This window comes from Lontra canadensis, unplaced genomic scaffold, assembly GCF_010015895.1.
Source record: "Lontra canadensis isolate GAN:19392208 unplaced genomic scaffold, GSC_riverotter_1.0 scaffold12, whole genome shotgun sequence".
NCBI classification, from domain to species: Eukaryota; Metazoa; Chordata; class Mammalia; order Carnivora; family Mustelidae; genus Lontra; species Lontra canadensis.
In genome coordinates, this window is record NW_022631006.1 from 15,441,537 (window position 1) to 15,447,424 (window position 5,888).

Consider the following 5,888-nt stretch of genomic DNA (forward strand, 5'->3'; position numbering starts at 1 on the left):
CACAAGTAGACAGAGAGGCAGGCAGAGAGAGAGGAGGAAGCAGGCTCCCCACCAAGCAGAGAGCCTGATGCAGAGCTCGATCCCAGGATCCTGGGATCATGACCCGAGCCAAAGGCAGAGGCTTTAACCCACTGAGCCACCCAGGTGCTCCTTGGGTACAATATTCAATCAATTACATGAACTAGTCAACACATTATACAATAGGCTTCCTGCTAGATGATTTTGCCCAACTATAGGCTAATGTAAGTGTTTTGAGAACATTCAAGGTAGGTTATGCTAAGCCGTGATGTCTAGTAGGTTAGATGTGTTTAAGTGCATTTTCAACTTATGATATTTTCAACTTCCAATGAGTTTTCTGGATGTAACCCCAATATAAGTTGAGGAAGATCTATATCTCCTTTGCAATTAAATCATAAAATCAATTGACTATTTCAATTCTGAAAATAGAGCTTGACTTGTGATAAATACACAGGAAGAAAAATGTAAGTTCAAAATACTCCAGAAATAAGGGAGAAATTCCAGTAGATGAATGGATAAAGGAGATGTGATAGATATACAATGGAATATTATTCAGCCATCAAAAAGAATGAAATCTTGCTATTTGCAATGACACTGATGGAACTTGAGGGTATTGTGTTAAGTGAAATAAGTCAGAGAAAGACAGATACCATATGATTTTACTCATATGTGCAATTTAAGGAACAAAACAGGTGAACAAAGGGGAAGGGACGAGAAAATAAAATAAGAGGAAAACAGAGAAAGAGGCAAACCATAAGACACTTAGCAAACGGAACAAAAGGAGGGTTGCTGGAGGGGAGGTGGGTGGAGGGTGATGGGCATGAAGGAGGGAGCTTGAAGTAATGAGCACCGGTGTTTATGCAACTGATTAATCACTGAATTCTACCTCTGAAACTAATAACACAGTGTATGTTAATTAAATTGAATTAAAATAAAAAATTTAATTAATAAAAATAAAATAAAATAAATATTTTTTTAAAAATAAATAAGGGGGAAATTCTAGTAATAATAAAAATTGAAAAATTAGGGAAAAATATTTTAAAGTATGTGAGACACAAGAAAATATGCTAAAATACATAAATGACTTATGTGGCAAAATTTGAAATGATTTTAAAGGGGATGGTCAACTATTATAAAAATAACAGGTCTTTCCAAATTGACTTATAGATTTAATAAAATTCTCATCAAAACTGCAACAAAATTAGGAGATGGGAGAGTTGCCAGAGTGGTTCTAAAGTTTATCTATAAATATATTATTCAACTTCATTTTTGCAATTTCACAAATGGAAGATGTCTAAATATTATATAACTACAATTCCTAAAATAGTTAATTTTTTATTTTTTTATTTTTTATTTTATTTTTTTTTAAAGATTTTATTTATTTATTTGACAGAGAGAAAGAGATCACAAGTAGGCAGAGAGGCAGGTGGGGGGGTGGGAAGCAGACTCCCAGATGAGCAGAGAGCCCAATGCGGGGCTCGATCCCAGGACCCTGAGATCATGACCTGGGCCGAAGGCAGAGGCTTAACCCACTGAGCCACCCAGGCACCCCAGCTAATATTTTTTAAAAGTAAATATCGATATACACCTAAGAGCCAAATACATGGAGCTGGTTTCATTAATTGAATTGGGAAGGGATTGTTTCAATAATAGTTGAGAAATTCATTTTTGGAAAAAAAAAAATTCTAAGTCCTCAGGTCATACCATAACCAAAACCAAATAACCTAAATGTATGTAGAAGTTAGATTTAAATAAAAACCAAAAAAATAAAATATATTCATATAGTTAGTTGATTTCTCAGTAACAGATTTTATACACATTAAAACAATGGAGAAATCACAAAGAGAAAAAATAGATTTGGTTTATAAACCTCTTAAACTTTTAGAAGTCAAAATGTCATAAAATTAAGAGGCACGATCTAAGACAGATCTGTAATTTAATGAATGAAAGAGGATAAAAGCTGTATGTTATCTATTACCATAACAACCAAAGCCTCAGAGAAATATAATGATAATATTTATTGCTTACAGCCAGGGGGTCAGTTGGGTGTCAGCTAGGTGGCTCCGCTCATCTTGACTGGGTTCACTCTCCTGTCTAGGAGTCAGCTACTGTCAGCTGATTTACAATGGCCTCTTCTCCTTTCCACATGTCTCTCATCCTCCAGCAAGGTAGCCCTGGTATACACTCATGATAATAGTAGAAATACAGGAGGTAAAGTGGAAGTATGCAAAGATGTTTGTGACCTAGGCTTAAAAGTGGCACATACCAGGGCACCTGTGTGGCTCAGTCATTAAGTGTCTGCCTTTGGCTCAGGTCATGATCCCAGGGTCCTGGGATTGAGTCCTATATCAGCCTCCCTGCTAAGCACTCCCCCTCCTTGTGTTCTCTCTCTGGCTGTGTCTTTGTTGAATAAATAAAATATTAAAAAAAAAAAAAAAGGCGGCACATATCTAACATTGTATAGATCAAAGCAAGTTCTATAGGATGAAAAATAGACTGCTTTTATGGGAGGAATGTTAAAGTCACAGGACAAAGGGCATAATGGATATAGAGAAAGGTGAAAATTGGGACCACTGACACAATCAATCTCCCACAACATCATTCATCAATGAAGAAAATAATCTCATCCTAACTGATAAGTGGGCAAAGGCTCAGGTAATCTCACACACACACACACACACACACACACACACACAAAAGATATACAAATGGCAAATAAAAATACGAAATCTCGTATTTAGAAATTAATACACAAAATGCAATTTTTAAGAGATGTGTAACAATAGGATGTTTTAAATTTATCCTAATTTGATAAGTTTTAAAAATATAATTGGGGCACCTGGGTGGCTCACTCAGTTAAGCATCTACCTTCGACTCAGGTCATGATCCCAGGGTCCTGGGACTGAGCCCGGCATCCAGGTTGAGCCCTTCTCAATCCAAAGATTGAGCCCTTCTCCAGGTCCCGCTGCCACTTCCCCCGCTTGTACGTGCTCTCTCTCTCTCTCTTTCCCAAACAGATAAAATCTTTTAAAAAATGAGGTTAAAAAAAGAAAACATACTATAATTTCTTAATCTATTTTCTAATTGGATGCTGTCCATGGAGTGGAAAATAGGACACTTACATGGACCTGGTGCAAACATGTATTAGTACAACTTTTCTAGAGGCATGCTGGGTAGTACGTATTTAAAGTGTTTTCTCTATTACGTCTAACTTGGAGGAAATAAATACACCTGAAGAGGTTTGTAAAATATAGAACACACAAAAGTAGATCAGTACAAGTGTACACTACAGGCATTTATTAAAGTTTGAGAGGGAGAAATGAGGAATGGAGATAGGAAAGCAAATTACTAAAGTTAAGAATCTGAATGACTACAGCTCGAGATACAGCTTTTACTTAAGTAAAAAAAGATCATTTTTCTTCTTTGGTAGAACACACTTCTGGTTTCTTACCCAGATCCATTTCTTTTTTTTATCCTTTCTAACAATACTTCAGTGTTGTCAATGGATCCAACCTTTTTCCTGAAATCCTGACCCTGTCCTAATCTGCATAAAAGCATTTTCCTGACCATGATTATTGATCCTGATAGGGACACATGGCCTATGATGGGTCAATCATATCAAATGGAAGCATGTATATTTCATGCTTGGGGAAAAGACTTCCCTCACTTCCTCCTGGTTGCAAATAAGGAAGTGTGTACCCTGGTTGCTACTGGTGATCATTTTACAACCATAAGAGCAATAGCCCTAGAAGGTAGAAGATCAGAGAAATGGAAAGAATCAGAGTCCTGGATGACCATGCTTGAAGTCGCCTTTGCCTCTGGGCTCCCAGTTATGTGAGATATTTCTCATTATTCCTGAAGTCTCAAGGTGTCTGGGCTTTCTGTTACCTGTACCCAGAGACATCCTAACCAATATACACAACCCCCCAACACACACACCCCTTTTCCTATAAGTATCTCCTTCCAAAGCATGTGCAGCCATTGGAACTAAAACGTCTTTACAGATTTCAGGACATGATATAGAAAAACATCAGTTGGTATCACGAGCCACTTACGGCTCCTAAGGAAAGCACAAAAATGTCAGACGCATCTGCCTCCACTTTCTTCCAGCCAGATGCTGGGACAGCGTTCTGCACAACCCTGAGAGTGTGAAATAAATGGGAGTGGCAGTGGCAGTGGCCTGCCTTCTGTGGATCTCTCTGTAGATGGCTATAGACTCAAGTTAGAATCTCAGACCAAGTCTGTTATAAGCAACAAAAAGAGCACGGCTTTATGTAATACCTCCAAACATATTTCTGATTTAAGACAAGCCTCTTTTGTGCTTGGTGTTTCTAATCTGTGGGGATAGTACTTGAGTCTCTACTAAAAATGGTTACAGTCTCAATATTTTCTTATCTGAAAACCAAAATGCTAAAGATGTGTTAGAGCAAATGTCTTTTATAAAGATATGAGTTGCAATTTTGTTCTCCATATCACAATTTTTAAGTTCTATTACAATGATTATGACCTTTCATTTGAACCATTCTTGAGATTTTTAAAGCCATATCCATATGATTAGATATAAAAAGAATATTTTCAACACACTTTTAATAGGACATAAGGGTTCAATAAAACAAATGTTCTGTGGGTATGAGAAAGTACAAATTATTGGTGTTTTTTTCAAAAATTTTTATTAAGATTGTATTGAATTTTAGCATTGAGTTGGAAGCTATTCCAATAGTGCAAATGCAAAACCTCATCAATTTTGACTGCATGAGAATGCAAATTCTGTCCTTCCAAGTACCTTAATGAATAATTAATATCATGTTCAATGATCTGGCTGCAAGCACCAATCGGTTGGCCAAAATAAATTGGATTTGTATTGAGGAAATAGTTCCCCATGCTCATCACAAAGATTACTGTTTCTTTTAGGGAAAGCCTATGACAGTATTAAATGAAGCCCTATTGGAATACATTGCTGCTATCTGCTTGAATAATCATTCCTTTTTAAAACTACACTGTCAAAGCACTAGCTGTTCTTAAAAATTAAAAATCTGAGAGTGACATCACCAAGATGGTAACATAGGCTGTTCCTAAGTCTGCCCCCACTACACATGCACACAAGAAATGCAACTATTCAAGAACTGAGAGAATTTCCAAAACAGGTGTGAGGCTAAAGCACTCCCCTGCACCACAGAGGCTAAGACAGACAGCATTAGAAGGGTAAGAGAAGCAGTCACATATTGACCACATGCCCCTCCCCCAAACCAGTGCAGCACCTTGTGGGGAGTCCCCCCAGTTCTCTGGTTACTTCAAGGGAAAAAGAACCCAGAAGGACAACAAGCTCCCCACAACTCCCAGTACTGTGAATCACTTTGTGGGAACCCCTATTCTGATCTTGCACCACAAGGATTGCAGGGGAATCTGACCATGATGGAGAAGGAGGGAGGGATTTGCAACAACTAGCACGCAGATCTTGATAGACCAAGTTTATATCCACAGTGTTCAATTAGCAGATTTCCTCATCTGTGGAACCAGCAGATTTGCTCATCGAGAGAACCAAGTCAGAGGAGCACTCTAACCAGGGAATTCAGTAGGGTATCTGCCTGATTTGAATCCTCAAATGAGGAGATTTCCTGGCAAGCCTAGCCTGACCATGCCCAGGCAGGGAGCTAATCACAGCCCACCTACTGTGGCAAGTCTTCTGGCCCCATCTGACCACAAGGGCTAGCAACAACTCCTGGAAGCTGGGCAGCCCAGTGGCGCTTAAGCCAAGAAGTGGGCAGGCAGAGATGACTGCATCCACAGCAAAGCCAGTGGTGGGCATGGAGAATTCCCATGCTATGCATAGGCAAGGGGATTAATTCATAGCCAAGACTAAATTCATAGCT